This window comes from Gallus gallus, chromosome 5, assembly GCF_016699485.2.
Source record: "Gallus gallus isolate bGalGal1 chromosome 5, bGalGal1.mat.broiler.GRCg7b, whole genome shotgun sequence".
NCBI lineage: Eukaryota > Metazoa > Chordata > Aves > Galliformes > Phasianidae > Gallus > Gallus gallus.
In genome coordinates this window covers 35,894,201-35,917,100 of record NC_052536.1, presented here as the reverse complement: position 1 = coordinate 35,917,100, position 22,900 = coordinate 35,894,201, and the positions used below count along the sequence as shown (strand labels likewise).

At 37.4% G+C, this 22,900-nt stretch overlaps 2 long non-coding RNA genes across 4 annotated transcripts; one reads left to right on the top strand and one right to left on the bottom strand.

The window, feature by feature from the left end:
• Positions 1–733: 733 nt before the first annotated feature.
• LOC121111054 lies at positions 734–20,328 on the top strand. Of its 3 annotated transcripts, none has more exons than XR_005860507.2 (5): positions 734–839; positions 989–1,054; positions 2,928–3,001; positions 10,262–10,315; positions 17,833–20,328. It is a non-coding gene; the product is annotated as an uncharacterized LOC121111054 (long non-coding RNA). The 3 variants fall into 3 exon arrangements; XR_005860508.2 differs by lacking the exon at positions 17,833–20,328 and adding an exon at positions 10,424–11,893; XR_005860506.2 differs by lacking the exon at positions 17,833–20,328 and having other exon boundaries at positions 10,262–11,893.
• LOC124418004 lies at positions 13,713–22,414 on the bottom strand. The gene is made up of 3 exons (XR_006939401.1): positions 22,147–22,414; positions 21,797–21,960; positions 13,713–14,043 (listed from the first exon to the last, which is right to left on the bottom strand). It is a non-coding gene; the product is annotated as an uncharacterized LOC124418004 (long non-coding RNA).
• Between the last annotated feature and the right edge of the window lie 486 nt (positions 22,415–22,900).

Here is a 22,900-nt window from a genome sequence, read left to right as displayed (position 1 = left end):
AGATTGGTTCTATTGGTCATTCCACATACTCCATTACCTTTTTTCCCCCCATATTAATTGTCTTCTTTTTTAAGTTACAATTTCAGTACATGTGAGGATCTAAAGGAAATATACAATATTTCAAGTGCAGATGCTCTTATAAAATGAGTCTTGCAAATACTGCTGCCTGTAGTTTGTGCACTGACTTGCAATGCATTCCACCATAACCAGCCTGGCCTTCAGTCTATAATTTCACAATAATTTTTTTGTCATTAAACTCTACCCATTCCTACTGTTGCTGACTTCTAAAAAGATAATCTCCAAATTGAATCCATCCTGTTTGTCTTTCTGTGCCATATATATGACTTTACATTGGCTGGTATTTATTATAATGTCAGATGTCTCCCACGTCTCCTGGCCTATTTTGACCATTTCCAGGCTCTGCCAGTTATTTCTGTTTTGGAAAGCAGAAAACAATATGAAGAGGAAGTGGATGGGGAAATAGTTTGTCTGATCAGAGGAAAGCAGCTCTATAATCTTTCATATATGATTACCCGTCAAGGATATCACACTTCCAAGGAAATCTTTTCACACATATATAGATCCTAGCAATATGATTTATGCAAGTTACCCGCTCTGTTCTCTCTCCTTTTTCTTTTTAAGCACAGACTTTACGCAGTATTTTCCACAGTCAGATTCCAGCCAATGCCCTACTTGCCACATAGCCTGCTGACCTTCCTGCTGCACTGGTACCATCCTGACTTAAAACAGAAGCAGCCTTCATGTCTGTGATAACTTTCTTTTTTCTTCCTACAGCTGTGGGCTCGATGAAATGAAACAAACTTCCCCTTCAAACAACTGTAAGTTTCTTTCATCTTAATTAGCTTTTTCCTTGTGTGTAGATTACGGCTCACATTAAAATTGACAGCAATATTTTGCAACATTCGCAGCACTTCATGGAAAAAGGAAAGGAAATTTCCCTTAACGTGCCCTTTCTCACTCTTTACAGACTCCACACCAGTACATTGGACATTTTGGATTCTCTGGCTGATCTCTTTTGGAAAAATTGCTGATGGTAATTTTTAGACACCTGTTATTTTTCACTGATTCTTTGCAAATAAGAATGCATTTTTTAAACTAAAACACGTTAGCTTGGTTAAAGAGCCATTTTCCCCATTTTTGCACAAATACCATTGTGTTGAAAATAGAGTCCTAGGGCACTGGTTCTCTGCTTGCCTTTGTAAATCGACTATGCTTTTTGTTGTTGGTGTTGTTGTATTCCCTCCCTCTTCCCTGTCTTCTTAATATTTCTATGGCTAGAAGACAAAACTGAGCTGGTTATTGAGACAGTATCATTTATTTGTGTTCTTTAAGCAGGCTGCAGCAGAGCCAGAAGATAATGGGCACCTCATTTATTCAGGCTTTGAATGATCATATTTAATTCCCAGTGACAGCTGTCTTCATTGCATTAGCATTGCAAATCAGCTCTGTTTTGTAATGGCCTTCTATTGAACATGATTCAATTATGTGTGGTCCGTACCAAGCCAGGATATGGTCTTAGTATCTATAGCAATATTTCTGCAAGCTGCTGCTCTTTACACTGCTCACATTTAAGCTGTCTGTTTACCACAATGCTTTCCTTGAACTACACTGAACTCTCTTCATTTTGCAGCTAAATAAAGAAGAATGAATATAATTTGTAAAAGCAGTTATCTGGTCAGACATATTACATACCCCATCTTCTTTACACATGCCTATGATCAGGAAACACTTGTTAAAATAATTGTTACTATACTTAAAACATTTATATTACAAAAGTCATTAAAGTGGATTTAAATGATTATACAGTGTTAAATGGTATTAAGCACTAAAGCTCAATGCTGGCTTGGAAGATTATAATAACATACCAAACAACTAAATTTCTTTTAATGTAGAAGTTTCCCAGGAAAGGGGCAGTAAGGCTTAACATCTATAAAAACAAATTAGAAAACACAAAATTCTGAACATACAGTTTCAAAAATTTTGATTCCTAATTAATTTACTGTGAAATATCTAAATCCTGTGCACCATACATTCCAGTCTTTCTGCATCTGGAACTGACATATAGGTTACATTTCAGATGAAGCTGCTGAGGGCCTGGGTCACATCCAACTTAATAGGTTTGTCTACTTGTTGCAATATAAACACCTTTCTAAACTCTGATTCCACACGTAAAGTCACTCCTCCTATTGTGTCAGACAGCCCCAGGAAGAGAGCTTCCACTGTACAGATCCAACAAACACATGCCTCAGTTTATGCAAGGCAAAGCACAAACCATACCCTTTTCTCCAGGATTTCTATTCCTGTGATCTCTAAAAAAAATTCAACTCTTGCAGAAATCTCATTATAAACAATGCAGCCTCAGGATTCTATTAGTACCCTTCCTTTTGTTAATAAGAGCACATAGAACAGAAATATGTTGTTTATTCCACACATTAGAGTGCTGGACCATCATTCCAAAGTACTTTATTGAACAAGGTAAGGTTTCTTAGCCATACACTATTTGAATTCCTTAAGGACCCTCTCTGGATAGCAATGATGGAGCGATCACAGTGCCCTTCTGTGGGACCTGGAGTCTATCAGCCCCTCCAGCTGCCCCAGGCCAGCAGGCATCTTAGAGGCCTTGATGCGACACATCACTCCCTAAATGCTGTTGTGCTGGACTGATGTCCATTTCCCACCTTCATTCAGTATGTCTTCAGATAAAGAGGAACTCTTCTGTCACAACAGTAACACCCTGACCCCTCAGCTTATGTGCAGCCTCTTTGAGGGAGAGAAAAATGACATGAAGTTGTAGAAAAAGTGCTGAATCATTCTGGCTCTTGAAAGACAAGAAGAGAAGGAAGCCTACAGAGACTGCTGTGTATTTTAAGTTTGGATCTTAATTTTCTTTCCTTTTTTCCCTACAGAACAGCCCAGTAGAAATGTCTTCGAATGACTTCTGAGTCTGAACAAGAGGACAGCTTAGTGTGGAACAACTTCTGTGGGTACTTCTAACTTTTTCCTCAAGTCCAGTTCTCTCTCAAATCTTATCTTAAATTGAAATCTCTGTCTTTTCTGACCATATTCTTAAGGATAACTTTAATTGTTCTTGTTTCTCTTTTCAAGGCTTCTTTCACACCTTTCCCTCTCCACTGTTTACTATCACACATCATATTTGCTTCTCTGCAAAGATTCTGGATGTAGAGATTACTTGATTATGTTCTTATTTGATTTATTAGATTTTACTAATACACAGAGCTTATGTGAAAGTAACGATCATTTAACTCAAATAGGAGATTTATATTTTTAAAATAAGATCCATGTGTTTTTAATGGCTGTTTGTTTTACATACATCAAGTTGTACATTCTGCTACCTGAGAAACACTCAGAAGCTTACAGAAGAAGCTTGATGATTTGTTCTTACCATGTCAAATGCAGGAAAAAAGAGTATGTATTGTACAAGCAAATACCTGTACACACAAAGAGACCACAATGAGGTCTCTCCTCTGCCTTCTCTTCCTCAGACTGAACAAACCCTATGCATTAAGTTGTATTTAAAGTCTATTCTACTCAGAATTCCGGAAAAGAAAGATGGCTTAATTTTTCTAAGCTATCTGCTGATTAAAAGCAATGTACACAGTGAATTAAATACTTGATAATGGAATAAAACAGCCTCCGGAATATATTATCCACCACTTCTGTCACATTCTCTAAAATGTTCACAGACAATCAGAGATTTTCTAAAAAATGTGTTAAAAGGGAGTTGCTCAGTTATTTTTCATAAGAGTTTCCTCACTTTTTGTAATAATACGTTCAGAGGTTTAAAGTAAAATTGGATTTCTTTCCAGAAACTTTTTTTATCAGGGATAAAACTTGTCTTATAAATGAATAGTGGAACCAGGAAAAAGACCAAAAGGAAATTCTGTACTACAAGATCTACAGGGAAGAAAAGAGTGAAAGGGTCTGACAAACAGACTGAAGGAGTAACAAGATCTTCAGTGTGTCTTTCAACTACCCTCTTCCATTAGAAAAAAAATGAAGGGTGCACTTTTTCATTAAATTGGAATGGCTAGTGTGCTTTGTAAACAATTCCACTATGGCACACATGAAGAAAAATCGTACACAACACATATTACAATATCTCCCATTTTTATCAAATTCTTTCACCTCAGAAGCACTGCACTGTAGATGAAATGGAAGAGCAAGTACAGTATCTACCCTGTGGTTGGGGCTGGTTGGACTCCTGGTGGAGTCTTATTTTTTGGCAGCCAGCCACATGGCCCATACAGTCTGATACTGCAAGATTGCTCTCAGGTTCACATTTTGAGATGCTGATCTTCATACAGAATATTTTTTCTCTAAGGAAACAAGGTTTGTGTGACCAAAATATTTCCCTCTCATCTAATTTCCTCCTCCTGCAGTCATAATTAACCCATATCTGTAAGTTATTAGAAGTCCTAGAACTCCACAAAGCAATAAACATCACCATCGTATATGCATTGCTATTACGTAAGATTGATCATGTTTAAAGTCAGAGAAAAAAAAAAAGAAAGGAAATTTCTTTCTATATTGCTTTATGTAATGGATACTAATGAAAACTTCCTCCACCCATCAAATAATTTGGTGCAATTAATGTAATTTGTTCTGATAATTGTAAAAACCTCAGGACCAGAGTTAATGAAATACAAATCACTTCCACATCCCATTTCAATATTTATCATCCTGAGCTATCAATAGATACCATTAACATACAAATAACTGAGAAACAATAAAGGTTTCATCAAATAAAATAAATCTGTCAGAGAAGTAAGGAAGTGGAAAGTAAGTCCCTTAAAACCTTCTCACCTTCAGCTGGAGGCATTCATCCGCCGCAGTCCACTGCTTCTAAGCATTATAGCAGGTATTCCAAAACCATGCTTGTCAACTGACTTGCTGCAGTACTTTGAAGCTGTTTATATTGCTGTCTCTGCTTCAGATGACATTATAAGTACAAAGGCAAGTAATGCAAATAGGTCAATGGGGAAAATAAGGCTAAGAGTATTGCTCAGCATGATCTCACTTGACTGCTAGTGCTGTCCCAGTCCTAGTTAAGAAAAATATCAAGGAGGGATTTGGAGGATAAATGAAATAGTTTGAGGCTGTTTATAGGGATATTCCTTTTTCCCAGCTTAGGGGGAGGTACAAGAATAACACGGAGAAAATAAAAAAGTGTCTGCCTGGAACTTCAACAAGTAGATGAAGAAGCTGGGCTCACAGCCTGAATGGAAGTTGGTACTAACCCTTAGTCTGCAAGATAAGGAGAAAGGTTTTCAAAAGCCTTGAGAATGAATCAGTTGGTGAGGCCAAGTGGATTTTTGCAAAGCAAAGGAATTAAAGGTGAGAAAAACATAAGGAGAAGGATTCTTGTAGCCATATGAAGAATTGTCTGCAGACCAAATTAAAGCAAAAGACAAAAAAGTATGTAACTGATAATGCCAACTTCTTCAAGCTGGAAGGAAACACACAAAAGATTTGAAATACTGCAGTGAGAATAATCAAATCAGCCCAAATGGGAGAAACAACTTACAGGGCAAAGCCAAACTGTATGCCAGACAAACATAGCAGTACACTGTCATAAAAAGAAAAAAAAATAGGGTGGACTTAGAGCCAAAAATTAGCAACTTTCTCTGCCTGAGTTTACAGCCGTGCTGGGACATATAAGAGAGTTGGTCCAAGATTTTGGCTTGAGCAAAGTAACTGAAGACTTGAGTAGAGAGACAGGTTTGTGAGGAATTGGCCTAGAAAATGCTATCAAATTCATCTTTCCATGGACAGGTATTCAGAGATACTGTTAAGGAGGACAGATGCAGACCACACAGAATCGCTATAAAAACTGCAGGAATGGTCACCTGGGCCATTTCTCCAAGGGAATCCTTCCTAGAGAAATACATTTTTAAAATTAAATTTCTAATAGAAAAGTGTCGATAAAAAGAGAGAGTTCACGTGAGTTCTAAAGATAAACAGTCAGCCCATGAATGCTGGTGTAACAGAAAAGCTGGGTTTTTTTTAATTATTTCTCAAGTTCCTCTTTTTTTAAATAATTAAATAACAGGGAGAGTTTAATATGGAAAATGTTGACCAGTAAACCTGAATCAGATTCCAAAAATCTATAAATAAATGCATTATATTAAATTATCACACATATAATTAATCTCTCCAAAATTGATATTAGCTATAGAGGTAAATTTAATTTGACCTTAGTTGGTCCTCAGCCGAAGTATTAATTCCCTGGATAACATCTAGGAGAAAAAGCAGGTAAGGGATTATACAATTCTGTCTTGGAAATGTGAAAAGGACAACAGATCTTTCTGGTTTCCAATTGTGCCCTGTACCATTATTTATGGAATGCAATTTTATTGTCTCTTACATTCCTCACCTCCATATAGATTCTCTGCACTTGATATATGGTAATTCACAATCACCATTTTCGAAAGGCCTTTAAAAGCACTATAAATAGAACAAAGAGGAGCCGTTCTGAGAGCCAATTTGCCATTTTCTCTGTGGACAAAGTCAGATGAACTAGCTTCCATTACTAAAGAAGCTCTCCAGCATTTTCAAACATTTTCTCAGAGTGTTTCAAAGTAATAGTTGTCAACTAGAGCAAGAAGGCTGGAGAAGTTAAGACACGTGAAATTGCTTATGAAGAGCAAAATCAATCAAGTAACCAAATAATCAAATTACGGTACAATTAAATAAATGAAGTATGGAATTATTAACACATCTTAAAAACCTCTGTCCGTATACCTATCTTTTTGCTTTGCCTCACTTCAAAACAGTTACTTCTGAGCTCATAGAAGAAATGAGTTAAAAATCATTGATGTCTCCATCAGAAATATTTACCCATATCAGAATGGAGTATCCTGGAACAATTACTACGTATCTAGGCAGCAGCACTACAAGTGAATTAACATCACCACAGATTATTCCAGTAGTTCCTATTCATCACAAACAACAGCAGCTTCTGGAAAATGTAACACTACCACACGCAACCAGACAGCAAATATATCTGAAAACACATTTTCAAATCAAAAAAGTTGTCACAAATATATATATATTTGTATATATATATATATATATATATAAGGTACATAAGGAAACCCACAAGCTGATGTTCAAAACTTGATTTTTTATCTGAATTTGTTAGTAATTTCTGAGAACTGCAGCAGAAAAGCTCTTACTTGTGAGATAGAAAAGCTTATAAGCAGACAATCCATTCAAACAGTGACCTTGCCAGCCAGTGCTGGAGGATAAAAAAAATAAAACAGCACCACACCTTGGCACATTCTCCAGCACTGTTATTACTCTACTTTCCCCCCCACCAAAAAGTCATGCAAATAATAAGGACAATCCACGTTAAATTGCAGTCCACACACACAGAAGTTTAGGAAAATATAACTAGTACTAATATAAAGAATATTTTGCAACTTATTTCCATAGTTGTTATTCTAGCAAAGGAAAGGAAATACGCCTGCTCTCTGCTATCTTCTCTGTGTGCATTACTTATCACCGGTACAACTGCGTGCAAGTAGTACAATAGCTCCTAATCTTGCATTTATACTAAATTACTGAACTGGGTTTTACAAATAAGCACGAAGTACAAACGTGTTGTTTAGTACATTAATTCTGGATGTGGACTTTTTTGAAAAAAAAAACCATCAAGTCTTCTTATTTGACAACATTAATTCTGGTTGTAGAACCTATCTTGTTAAGAAAAAGTGAACAAGTATTTTCACAGATTACAATCTGCATACACTTAGAATCACTGTTAACAACATTATCAGCATTGTATATCTGGGGGATGGCAGGAACTATTATTCACACCTTACCCATATCAGACTCACCTTACCTGGTACGACCCAAAAAGCATCCTCATTTCTGGATTTCAAAACAAATTTCAGAGATAATAGTAAAAACACGGATTTCTTTTAAAAGGTTTTGTGTATATATAGAACATACTTACACACATAATTCCTAGATAGTATTATCTACATCACATATGAAAACATTTACAGATATGGCTAGGCTTTACTATCTGCATTTTAAGAGTATGAAGAAACAGAGCCATAGAAGTTTTATTAAAAATTATGGAGTAACAACAGAAGTTCAGATTCGCTCTTTTCACCTAATATTTTATCTCCACTAGTCAAACCTATACTTACGTTGAGTCATCCGGGCCACAGTCTATGAAGTTTCCATTCTGAGTAGTCCTACTTGGGCATAAATGCAGTTCCCATTTCTATTCTGGCTTCACTAAACTATTTCTATTTCACTGGTTTCACAAATTCCAGGAGGTCAAGAAGTGAGTTCAGAACATTTCTGCAGGTAACTACTTGGTTCAGCCAGCTGCAAACATATATCAAAGGTAATCAGGAAGCAATTGGCAGTGACAACAATGCAGGACGCACGCCCAAGTAGATGAGAACTTAAAGGCATAAGATCAAGAGAGTAATTTGGAAATTTGATCCTCACTGATACCTGCATCCAATTTGCATCTCAGCTTTTGGCACAGCTTGCTCAAAGCACCTAAAATTGGCCACTGAAGCAGCACCTGACTCCTGTCTAAGGACAAATGGAAAGGCTTTTCTGGGTGTCTGAGTCTCATGGGCCAGGATGTCATTATGGTCCTCAAGACTGTGTTGTCTTAACCCACAGGTCTATAACCTGAAAGGACTGTTTGGCTATTTGCCACTATGTAACATAGCCAGTGCTGGATGCAGCTTTATACAGCCTTCCTGGCAGCCCCACACCTGACCAGTGGTAGCACCAGTGGTCCCAGCTCCATTAGGAGGCCACATGAGTAGCAGGGTGCCTATCAGACAGGATCTTATGTTTTTCAGCTTCCAAAAATATATATGTATATTCCAGGCAATACAGTAGTACCTGTCTATAAATTTTAAATAGCAGAACACTTGATTCTTCACAGATCATCTCAATATTTCAGTGGCTGATGACGATGCTGGTTGCCAGTATTTCCATTTTCTGTCATTACCCCCCACCTCACAACCACTGGGGGTATGATTCTGCCTCAGATATTTAGGGGTTTTTGTTTGTTTGTTTTTGTTTTTTGCACAGTATTCTCAGCACATTCAGCTTTTCACTGGGAATAATCTTATTTTCTCCACCCAGAAAGAGAGGAGGAAAAGCCCTCCAACACATAGCTGATTGCATAGCTATGTTTCTGTTCATATTGGGCCTTGACAGAGAAAGGGCTATTGTTGCATTAGCTCTGTAGACCCACAAAGACACCCATATTCTCCAACCACACTGTTTTCCGTTCCCACAGAAACCACACATTTAGTGGGGCAGCCCTTGAAATGAATGGAAGCCTCAGCATTCATACAGTAATACAGTAATGGATTACTGTTCTTCCAGTACTATTTTATGAATACAAAGATACTGAAAATATGGAACCATTCCTTCCTTCCCTGTTTTTGCTTTACTAAAGCAAGACTGTACAGAGAATGAATTAACACTTTTCACTAGATCGTAGAGACGTATCTCTCATTTGTCAGTAACTCACACTGTACTTACCGTTCTGAATCTCAGTCTAAGTGTTCTATTTTATTCCTCATTGCTATCAACATTGAAAACACCTGTATGTTATTAGATATCTGATAAATGTATAGAAAGAAATATTGGATTTCATTAGATTACTACTGAGAGTTTGTTGGTTATTAAGTTACACCAAATTTACTCAAGCAATCTCAACAAAAATCTGGCTAGCTTTTATGCTAAGCATAGGCCAGCAGAAAGGATAGCAGAATCAGAGCTTGCATACTTAGTATTGAATAAACCATATTTTCTATGCTGTTTTCCATAAAAACAGACATGCAAGATCAAACTAAAAGATTTTTCTCAGCCAGTGGCCAGAACTTGATATTTAGGAAAAGGGGAATGTAAAAGAGGAAAAGCAGAGTGCTAGTTGACATTGATTCCTGTTCAAAATCATCCATCTTGTATTTAATAGCTCTTAATTATTTCTTCATTTATTAAAATGTTTTATCGTTTTTAAACATTCTGTAATGTTGGCATCCTACGAAAATAAATTTTAAAATACAATATTCTTAAGCAGGAAAGATCTTTCTTATGTTTGTTTTAAACCTGCTGCCAAAAAGTTTCCCTGGGTGCCCTGCAGTGAGTAATCATTCCCTATTCAGAGTCTTCATGTCATTCATGATTTTCTATTCCTCTCTCACACCCACCTTTTGTTGTCTCTTTCCAGGATGAAGAGTATGAGTACAATTCTCATACAGAAGCTGTACCATTCCCTTTCTAGGTCTGTATATCCCCTGTCAGCTCCCCAAATCTATCACTGTGTTGCTATCTCATCAATGTATGCAGTGACATAATCAAGATTTCAGTTTCCCTTTTCATTCTTTTTCAGATACTTCTGAGTATTGTTTGTCTTTTGATGGCTGCTGAGAGCCGGGCTGATGTTTTTAAGGAATTAATCAGAATAGCTCCAAGATCTTTCTCGCTAATTTTGAGTCCACCACTGTGAGCTTCATAATTACAACTGTTTTTCCCTCAGGAGCATTAGTTTGCATTAATTTGGTATTTTCCTACCCAATCATTCAATGCAGTAAAATGCTTCTATAATCCTTAAGAGAAAGTCTGAGCTATCCTGAGAAATTTTATATCAGCCAAAAATTATTTCCTTACCTCCTCCTTTTCTAGATCGGTCAAGAATCTAGAATTCATTTCCCTTTTGGAAAATGATCACCTATCATTTCTCCCCTCTTTTTTAATCCATGACTAAATCAGGAAGAAACTTGTTTCTTGCTCCATAATAGTCAATTTTTGTTGACCTTTGGTAAGATGCCAATTAAATATCCAAGTACATAACATCAAGTTTTGCTAATTTTTCCCCATTACAATACATTAAAACACTGTCACGTATTAGTTCTGGCCTCTATTACAGTTTCAGCTAATCTGCTCACTGCAGAATTCAGATACACTAATGAATTTTGGTCTCTAATGAATTTCACACTCTACAGGCTCTGAAAAAAAAACAACAAACGGGCATCACAAATGGCCCTTTCCACTCCTCAGGTATCAGTGCTGATAAAAGCCATCACTATCCCCCACTGTTAGCGGTTTAGAAGTTTACTTGTGATTTTTTTTCAGGTTCTCAGATTAACACAGTCTATTTCTATTGGTTTGTTACTATACATATATCAAGATTTTCAGAACAGCAAAATTTTACTTTGTTCTCCACACAGAAAGGTTCAAGTATAATAATAATACCAAAAAAAAAAAAGAAAGAAACACAAACACTTCCCTTTGTTCCATCAAGTTACTAAGAGCACTCATAAACCATAATACATAAACAATAGAAATAATTCATGTAAATTTGAGGATTCTGTAGGGATTTACTACAGTCTTACTTTTCTGGTATGCTTCTTTTACATTTTGTCCGAACTGCAGTCAGGATTTCTCCTTTTCTAATTTAAATGATGTCACTATTTGTGTTAGTTTTTTTATCATATCGAGGCTCAAGAGCACTTTGGCTTGTTTCATTACAGTTTTAAATTGAAGTTTCCAGGATTTTCTGTATTCTATTTTGGACACAACTCTTGCCACAATTGAAGTTGTCTCTGATACCTTTAGCAGTCTCCTGCATGAGTTTTACCCCGTGCTTTCCTCTTTTAATTTTTTTTAGAAAGGTTCTTTGTGTGTATGCATTTTCCTGTTTGAGATTATATCGGGATGGGGAGATGTGCAGGGAATTGTTCTTTTCTGGCCTCAGTGATACTGAATTAGAGAAGGCTGGGGCCAGCACTGCAGGGCAGATGATTTATTTGACCTTAGGAAAGAATTTCAATAAATAAAATAATATTATTTTCAGTATCAATTTGTAATCATTAATTGCTGGATTAAAATAACTACCTTAGGAATACGCTCGCAGGCATGTGCAATGTGTGGCGTGTAATTAACATCAAAATCTTATTTAAATCACTGCCATCAAGTGAGAAAGCAGGATAAAATATCTGCTATCCTGGATTATTTATGAAATATTAAATTATTACGATGATGTGGGCCTTTCTGTTGTTGTTTTAAAATTGATTTAGTTCATTTACCTGACTAAGCCTGCCTTTCTCATGAGTGTGTAGAACCTTTCGCCTGGGATAAAGATTAGACATGGCACTTCATCATTCAATGTGCATCTGCAAACCTACCTAAATTACAAGGAAAATAAATCCTGTTATCATTTCAGCAATTTCTGCTTAGCGATAGTGTAAATGAAAAAAGAGCAAAGGATTCATTGAAATTTGTGCCACTAGAGATGAGAAAAACAAAAATGATAATTGTTAAGTAAATAGCTTAAAAATAATTCTTATAAGAACAAGAATTTTTGCATGCTGCTATTGACATGAATGACCTCAAAGAAATTATTCCAACCTGTCAGCAGGTTTTTTTCATTCTTTGCCCATACCGTGAAAAATTCAGAATACTTTTTGTCAGATATAACTTCACATTCTCATTTTTCAGCATAACAAAAGGCAAAATAACTGAAAATGAACTTGAATTATAGAATCATAGAATCATTAAGGTTTGAAAAGACCTCTAAGATCATCTAGTCCAACCGCTGACCCATCCCCTCCATGGCCACTAACCATGTCCCTCAGTACCACATCTACATGGTTCTGGAACACGTCCAGGGATGCCGACTCCACCAACTCCATGGGCAGCCTATTCCAATACTTGACCAAACTACTACACCTATTTTTACTAAACTTTTTTTGTCAGTGTGGCATTAATTGGACCGTACTGGACAGCCCACGATGGCATTCAATGAAAGTTTTTTTTTGGTTGATGCTAAATTTTTATTTATTTTAAATGTTAAACAACGTTGGTCTTCTCTGAATTTTACTAGTGGATGTGGCAGATTGCAAGGTATTTGAAACACTGATCCACACACGAGATCAACAAATTTCAGCTTTTTTAAGCAGAGCAGAACAAGGGCTACAGGTGGAAACCAATTCAAAACCAGTGTTTTGCATGTTTGCTTTTAACTGAAAGAGGATCAAAGGTTAATAAACATCTATTTTATATAAACACTGACTAGGATTTTTTGACATTTTATATTACGGAGAGTTGCTGTAACAACAGTCAATGTCAGCAAATGACTCAGCTCTGCGCAAACAGAAAGACTCGGCTGTCTTCCAATCACCTGCACCATGACCAAATCGGTTCAGGCACATACAGATATTTCTTTATAATCTCTCCTCTACCTGCTTTGCTATCCAAAGCCCTCCTCCCCCTCATCCTCCGAATAAAAAGAGAATGATGACAAGGCATGCTTATTTTACTCAGAGATAAGGTCGCACAAGCTACCCCAACACAGTGAGAAACAACTAGTGTGTTGGGAGGGATCTTCTCTTTAGTAAAGATGCATTGAGTGTTCTAATAATAAGCCAAAAAACAGATCTGGGCCATAAAGCAAATTTTTAACAGAAGTCAAGGATGAATAAAGGTGACCAAAGACTATGTTAGGGGCTCTCACTTTCTTAAGTGAGTATGAAAGTACAGACAATTTTCAGGACCGCCTGAAATTTGAAGGACAGGAGTTGAATAATGGTAACACCAAAACCAGGAGGAACTCTCCATCCTGTAATTACAGATTGCAACCAAAACCACCCTTCTACGCACTTAAAACAGGAAAAGCAAGATTTTTCTTTCAAATTCACTTTAATTATAATAAAATATTGCACACAAAATACCTCACGCAAGTACTCTAAGGAAATCCAATTTAAACAACATAGGGTATAGGCAAGAACACACAAATCTATGCACATGCTACAGTGAAAATCATTTAAACTACGTATGTGTTTGCAACAAATTTTAATAAAAGAAAAAAAGAGTTTTGTTTTTCACCTTGCCTTTTTCAAAATCTGTACTTTTTTTGTCCTTTCTTCTGTACTTCACATTTAGTCATTGCATATGGGCAATCTTGGCCTTCTCTTAGCCGAGAAGATGGAAAACATCCTTTACATCTTCCTTCTGAAATAAATAGAATAGTACAGTTGCCAGTTTATATAATTTTAAATTAAAGAAAAAAAGAGTGAAATTCTTTTATGGCAAATGCCACAACAAGGTTTGTCCTTAGTTAGGAGATAAGTTTGACTACCTTTGTGGAACACATTTCCTCCTCTTTTATGCATATTTCTTCACTGAAGTATTAGATTGTCACTGATTCCCTTCCCAAAAGTTTATGTTTTCTTGTGCCTGAAGGTCTCTCTTTGCTCCTCTTTGCACATGTATTCGGTCAGTTCAGATTGTAATCTTCTTGCCTTTAAGAATTAAGGCAATGCTAAGTAACACATAGTCTTTAATATCTATTACTTATAGAGCAGAAATTAAAGTTTTACTAATTGTTTATATAATCAGAGTAAGTTTCTTTTTAGAGCTCTTGTTATGTTGTCAAAAGATTGTTTGATTTTATTTTCCTACATGCTGGTATAATGCTTTTTTACAGTTATGTTGGAATAGCTCTACTAAAGAATTGTCTTCCTCATGCAGCATTTACATTTCTCATATTCATTTTTGCCACAGTTCACTTTACACTTCATTGTTCACACTAAATATAACGTCAAACGTGGTCTACTTGCAAACCTGAGCTGCAATACTTTTGACTGCTCTGTTGTTTGCTACTGCATGTTTTCTGTGTGGGGTCTTTTCAAATGAAGTCATGTGCCACGACAAGGAAGCCACAGCCCCTACTCTATGCTGCCTTCCCCCTTACCCTGGCATGGCAAAGGATCAGTGCCACATAGGATTATTGCTGAGTAAAACTGGTCAGGATGTACCTCTCCTCTTCTAAAAAAAAAAGTCAATAACATACTTGAAGGGCAGACAATGCTGAGATGTTCTTTTGGATAAAACACATCTTTCAGAAGTGTCATCAAATTAGTGAATGTTTTCATAGGTGTCCTAACCAAGCAAATTTACTTGCTGAACATTTCTAAAATGATTAAATACAGATATATCCTTTTCCATTTGAGTTTGTACTACAACAGTAGTACAGTAGTATTTCTATAGGGAAACAGAGAAATAAATTTGGCTTGTGCTATCTATTTCTTGCAGAAATTGATAAGTGAATCAAAAACTCACGCAGTGACTGGAGTCACTAAATGTATAAAGAGACAGAATCCAATGAGGTGAGTGCCTATCTAGAGACAGTTGACTAACGCATTTATGCAAGCAGTGTGACTCTACTGATTATACTGCTGATGTCAGCAAGGAGAACCATGCTTCTCAGAACCTCACCTGAACAGCTTAACTCCATTGCTCATCGGCCCTAAGTTGCAAGGCTTCAATAGATCTTTGGTGCTCCTCCTGTGCTGGGGGCCGCGAAGGAGCCAAAGCCTTCCCTAGAGAAAGGCCTTCAGTGTTCTGTGTGACAGAAGTGTAAAAGTGGTCTCATCTGGCCAAAACAATGAGGTCTCCCAAAGAAAGCATCATCATGGCAAGCCCAAGGACAATTCACAACACCTTTGCTGCCTAAAGTCTATAAAATTGATGAAACCATATCTCAGCATTCTCTGGGATGAATTGTAATCTGCTTGCTATAACTCAAAAGTGCAGAATACAGACTGATTTGAACGAAGAAAAAAGAGAAGGAACAGTAGCAATTAATTTGTTTTTCTCATGTGGAAGAGCAATGCTGGTCTGCGTTCTTTCTTCATACTTCATACTTGTACAGCTCAGTGGAGACAAAGACACAGCTCAGTGCTGGCAAGGTAAACAAAATTTATCATCTGAAGGAAGTGGGTTTGATAGCTTTAAAGCCAAGCTATGGGACAGGTAGACCATTTTTTATAATGCCACTACTGATTCATATTGCTTCCTACTTAACATTTACAGTAACAGTGAAAATTCACCAGCATAATTGGCAGATATCTATTCATCTCTCATGATGTTTTTTGTTTCAAATTGAATAAATCCAAGTACAGATATACACATCAAATTATTCCAAAGAATAAACAAAAATACATTTATCATAGATACATGCTCTTCATGTCCTCAAATACAGTGCTTTATTATGAGTAATACTTTTTTTTAAAGCAACAGTATTTTTAAGACAATTTTTTACTGAGCAAGACTGCAGGCAGGGAAGGATTCTATAGCCTTCCCTGGCTTTTAATCTGAGTTGAAATGCAGTAACAAATAACATGCATTTTTAAAAAGAACCTTTCAAACTATGCCTCTGTCCTTAATGCCTCTCAGTTAATTCATTAATTAAAACACTTCCATTAAAAATACTAAGGGTCTGAAAGTGGAGCAAGGCACAGAGAAAAACGAGATTATGTTGCACTTTTATTATAATCTCTGTACAGCTAAAGGAAAAATGTGAATTTGTTGAGGCTGAGAATCTTTCCTACCTTAATGGAAAATTTCCACATTTTTTTTTTTTTAAATTCAAGTGTAAACCAGAAAATGGGTGGTATTTTTCCAGCATTATACTTTCATTATGTTAATTCAGATGGTGAGCATCCACTGTTTTTCAAATCAGACGGATAGTTAACATGATTGTTTCTCTTATGTATATATATACATTTTAAGAAATTGCATGCTGTCGGCTTCTACTTTTGATTTCTGTCCCTTTTTTTCAACTGATAAATGCAAGAAGTGGCTGTCTGCTGGGTGACCTTCCCAATATATGAATGCATACTTTCAGCCAAGGCATGCCCTTTCCCAACATTTCTTTTAGTTTGCATTTAAGAAAATAACAGCAAATGTCAGGTATTAGAAGGGTTGAAACAACCTTTTCTGTTTTGTTGTCTTTAGAACCCCATCTTTTATTCATGACTCTCTCTTGGTGCTGCAAGGGAGGCTGTGTTGCTATAGCAATGCCCTGCATATCCTTGTGGATAGCTTACAGTTTCACTTTTTTTAAACAACAAAGGGCCATTGATACTACGTGTTGCCAAAGGTTACAAAAGTTGAATTCTAAAATGGAAATATTTCTCCTATAAGACTGCACAGTATATCTGCCATGTAAATTCAAAGATTCAAGTAAACACATAGCCCTTTTGTGAATATAGATGAACCTGGGATAACAACATTTAGCTTCAATATATAATTCAGAAGATAAATATTTAAGTAGAGTCCCGTTATCTCCTGTTCTCAAGATACAAATGTTCAAATACATACAGCATACTCTTACACCTTTCCGACCTGTAGCAGAAATAAAACCTCTCTACATCTTAGCTGTTCTGGATAATAAAACACAATCTCATATTCCAATTATGATTTAATGGTAAATACATTCCCAGTGCCAGGGAACAGTCACCTTATAGGAGCTTCCCTACCCACAGTGGATATTAAATATAGTTGAGTGTCCTTCAAGACTTCACAAGCATGGTTTTTGTTCCTACCCTAATTGATTTCTGACAGATTTGAGTCCCAGAGATAGATGTTTACTCAGTATGAATTCAATAACAGTTCAACAAGTTAAATCAAATAAAGAGTTAGAAAAAATTAGGGTTATGGCCGTAAAAAAGGAATTGTGTACTGATGATTCAGCAGGCAGCACCCAATGACTCAGAACAGATCAAAGAGAGTAACAGAGGAAAAGCATCTTCTGTCACTTCTTCAGATGAGTGAATCAAAGAAGAAATACAGAGTTTTCTACCCTCAGAGTGCCATACAGAACAAATACATCCCTCAGCGTACTGAAAGCTTTCACTGCCTCTCTCCTGCTGTGCTCACTGGAGAAGCAAAGCAACTTCAAGAGGTGTGCCAACGAAATGATTCCATTTCAAGTTTCTCTCTCTCTCTCTCCTGCAGAAACCTAGCACACAAAGGCCACTGCTCAACCTCCGCCAGCATTCCCTGCACCTTGTGCTCAACCCAGCCCACTCCTCCCTCATGCCCGTCCTGCTGCAGCAATTTGAGGAAACCAGTTCACGAGGGCAGCTCTCCTCCCCCTCTAACACAGAAGTAGGCTGTGAGCCCTCGCGTTAGTTTCCAAATCTGACCAGGTTTACAAGTCCACAGACAGTTGCTAAAACAATGGCAGGAGCAGAGTGCAACAGAAGAAATGAGGAAATATTCATCCGATCCAGACCTTGTGGGTAAAACTTCTTCACCATAAAGCAATAATTGTAAGGAGTAAGTAGGAGTGATCACTTAAAACTCTATTCATCAGGTTTCTTAGCTCCATGGGAGCTTGTGACAGACTTTAGGCTTAAAGGCAGCAGCCTCAAATTGCACCAGAGGAGGCTCAGGTGGCATATTAGGAAAAATATCTTCTTCAAAAGAGTGGCAGGGAACTGGAATGGAGTGCCCAGGGAGGTGGTGGAATCAGTATCCCTGGAGTGTTCAAGAACTGTATGAACATAACATGTTACATAACGTGGTTTGGGGGCATGGTAGGGATGGATCAGCAGTTGGACTACATGATCTTAGAGGTCTTCTCCAGCCTGAATGATCCTATGACTTTATAGACCTGGCACCAACTGTATTTAATGCTGTTCATGAACTGTAAGCTTGCCAGTACTAATGAAACAAGACTCGCTTTTCATTAGACTTTAGCTTGAAAATGTATCGCCTATATGAAAGTAGATGTCTTTAACAGCCACTTAGCATCCAGAAGATATTTTGTGTCACATATTTAGCATTTGAAAAGCTGTTAATTCAGTAATAAATTTATTTGTTGCTATTCTGTATTTCAACTGAGATTGCTACTTCTGATTTACTTTTGTTTTCCACCGAACCTGGCATCACAAATGCTTTCCCAAGAAAGCTACCCACCTCCCACAGCTGAACCACCTGCAGTACTGATTGCTGTCTGTTGCTCCCAAGTTCTCAGCTGCATGTTCCTTGTCCCCAGACCTCTCTAGTCCTACTCCCCTGCTTCCTTCACACTGCTGCCTGACTTCTGATCCATTATACATTCTGTTTTCTGATGTGTTCAGCAAGTATTTTCTTTACTGTATGTGTGCTCTCACAAGAATAAATCCCTCTCTTAACATGTTCTCACAGAAGGGGTCTTGGTTTATGGCCACGTGTAAAAATTTCTTCTGGATAAGAAGAGTTTTATACCCAAGATCAGTGCGGAGCAACAAATGCCACTGTTCAGACTTACAAAGTCTCTATTTCTATCACGTTAATCTCTAGTTGGCTGCTATGTAGAGTTTTATGTTGCAAACTGAAAGGAAACTATTTGTAGAGAACCTCCCCCAGAAACTCAGCCACAAAGATCTGTGTTTATTTTCAGATAAATGCTACTTGGAAAATGGAGTTAACAGTAGGCAGCCATGACTTGTGATAAAACCATTACAGGGCTGAATTGTAATCATCCACAGAATTAAGCTTTACAAACCCTTGGAAAATCAGGATGTATGTCACACTTCAGATGAATCTACATATATGAGGATACTTGGGATACTGTTTGTAGGATGGGGTTTTCCTTCCATATTCAAGAGCCTAATACTGACCTGGAATAACACCAGCTAATAGATGTTAGATTCTGATTAGGCAAATTTGGCTGTCGAGGCCAAGCTCAGAGACCGGAAGCTGCTCTTTGGAACTACATTGAAGCTTAGAGCTTTTTCGTAGCTTTCAAGTATTTGCTCTTACAAGTCTAATAGTTGTCATAGCAGACCATAAGGAAGTGAAAATTTCCATAACTGTCAAATTTTATGGGCTCTTAAATTTGGGATTATACTCCTAGGCAAAGTCTGTCTTTAAACCATACTTCATTTTTTTATGCTTTCTCGCCCTCACAGCAGGAGGTCTATTCCTGTAGCCATTCAGAGTAAAATAAAAGATGGGAAACCATGTGCATAACCCAATGTTTAATTACATTCAAATTAATTTTATCATGTTGAAATGCAGGGTTTCTTTAGAAAATGGCAGCTGAGCCCATCACAGGTTTTGAAGAAAAACACTGCGTTTTTCATATACTGAAAAGGGACTTTTCTGCAACTCCACGTTCAGTGCAGCACATTAAATGGTTTTGCACTTTTTCAAAGAGGATGACTTCTCCATTGAAGATGGCAGAATTCAAAATTCTGAAGAATTAATATCAAGATTTGGGGCACTTCTGATACAGGGGCAGCAACTGGTAGAAGGGTAAGGTATTGCACAGAGACTATCTTAGCTACTAGCACTAATAGTCTTTCCATTTATCTTAACCGTTAATTAGCATGATTCATTGTTTCTTTTCCTGAAGTACCCACTGCAAATTAACTCCTTCAGCGTTGCATTGAGCTTGTAGAAACGAGCATAAAACTTAAATTCAGACTTATTAAAACTTATTCAACCACGTAACACTATGTTAATTAGAAACCGTTCTTCTGACTTCCAAATGTTTAATAAAATGTTACGCAAAGCATTATTCCCTTGCTTGTTCAGAATAACCCTCACGTGCCTCCCTCATCTTTCTCACTTTCTACCAACGACCAACAAGCAGGATGCCCTTCACAAGCTTAAAAAAGTAATCTAACTTTCAAAGGAAATTCACAGCAGCCTTCTGCACCTAGAAACGACAAACCCAGCATTTTCTCTTCTGTATTTTCTTTAGATAGACAAATAGACAGACAGGCAGACATAGACAGACAGACGTAATTTAGACCAAGCAAATATTGCATTTAGTATCAACTGGAAAAATTAAGCATAGTTTGCTTAAGTATCACTTGATACATCTACTTTTAAATTTGTACATGTACTCTGAATTAAAACATTTCAAAACGTTCCAGCAGCCTGAAAAGGAGACAATGATAGTGCTCCAACACCGCTTCAACACTGACCAGCACAGTCACACTCAGATTTCAGCCTCTCTCTATACGATTCAGAGCACAACCTTAAAGCCCATCACACAAAAGAAGACCCCGAAGAGGAGTCCTCAAAGAGCTCATCAGATGGTCCAGTCATTCCAACTGCAGATGCTGCCCTTCATATAAAAAGTTAAAAATTCAGTATCTAAAAACAGAGAGTGAAACCTGGGTTTCCCAGAACTGTAATTTAACTGATGATCTCTCATTTACGTTCAATTGGTATATAGAATACTTTGTAACACGCGTAAAAATTAATTTCAGGCAGGACACACCTTTCCCTCTAAAAAGCACGTTTTTGTCCTGCTTGTTGAAGTCTTCTACTGGGATGTAGATGTCCTGGGTTACAACCTCTTTCACAAATCAAACAACAGGAAGAACTGAATGTAGCTTTATACATTCTTGTTGGGAGTCCAGGTTACTGACTGCAAACAGATGAGGGGGTTTTCTCATTGGTGCTTCAGTGAATGCTACCTATCACCTTGAAATTAAAACAAATTAAGCCCAAAGCAATTCATAAAATTACACTGGAATTTACAAGGTGTTTTTGTTCTCTTGAAACTTCCCCTGAGGGGAAAAAAAAAAAGTAATACTAAACTACACTAACTATACTACTGGGCATAAAAATCACCAATCAAAAATGGGGACATGCACAATAAGGCATGTAAAAACGTACTAACGTCTACTAGTTACAAAAAGAGTGCTGTTTTATCCTACTTTGTAGCAGGATGTTTTACCTTAAAACCTATTTGTGGATAAAAAGAGTTTCTGTTCTTTTGCCTCCTGCTCTCATCTTCAGTTATAGCACACATTTGAAGACAGTTATTAAGGAAAGAAAATTCTGGCTTCAATTAGTCTCCAGATTCCCCTCCAGTCTTTGCACAGTTCTCAGTTACTGACAAAACTGCAGAGTAAAATATATGCGGAGAACAGCATAGATCCATTTGATTCTGACTGGGTTTGCGGGCACTTACCTGAAGCATCAAACATGTAAACTGCCCTTCTTGGTGTCCGGTCGTGGGTGAACAGGAGATCTCATGGCATCCAGAACAGAAACCACTTGGCAAGAACCTAAGAACGAGCCCTCTTTCTGAAGGGCTGCTTTTCCACAAGTCAGGATCCTACGCAGTAATGGAAACTGTGTGGAAAGAAGCAGAGCAAAATGATCAAAAATGTTCTGGTCAGGGCAGTTTTATGAAACATAATACCAGAGGGTAACCAAAGAAGCGTATGGGAAAAGAAGAATTAAAACAATGTTGCTGAGCAAGCGTAAAGCTTGTAAAAAAATGTTTGCAGAGTCACAGAAACGTTAAGTGACATAAACCTGTAAAAAATCAATGGAAGGTATTTACTGCAGGAAGCCTCCTGAAGTCAAAACCAAGCTTTCTGAAGACTTCAAAACAGAAGCATTTCTTTCTATGAGGAGATGTTGAAGCTGTGTCTGCAGCAGTCGGGCCCAGGAGGTGGTGGTGTGCTGCCCCCCAGAGACTGCACCTCACTGGCAGCGTTAGCAGCAAAACCTCATGCCCGTGCTCTGCCCTGCACCCAAACTGCTCTCACCAAGTCGGTTTTGAGCCATGGTAGGCTTCATCAGCTGTGTTAGGGGAAACTAACAGTTTTGCTACAGCTGCAGCTGAGGCCTGATTCGAAATGCAACTGACAGGTGTGGCACCTTGTGTTTTTTGCTACCGTGCTTCTGAGGTTTCCAAAATGCTCCCAGTCACCAGAATGAATTTGTATGTGTGCTATTTGCTCACGCACAGTCGTGTATCCCCACCTACTGCTTCCTTGTGTTTGCATTTAAGAAACTAACACGAGAGAGATGATTGCACCTTCCTTCATCTGACCTGCTCAGTGGCCATCAAAAAGAGGTCTCAGGTGTCTCCACCATTCCAGTTCTCCTCTTTACTGAATGTATCTTTATTTTGGTTCACTTTTCACTTCAGCTTTTTAATCAAGCTGAGCGTTTGCAGACAACTTCTTTCCGCTTCTTCTGTGCTCTTCGTAAAATTGTCTGCTTCTATTGTCATCTTTAACTGTAAGTTTTACAATTCCAAAAACACAGTCTGTCTTTAAAA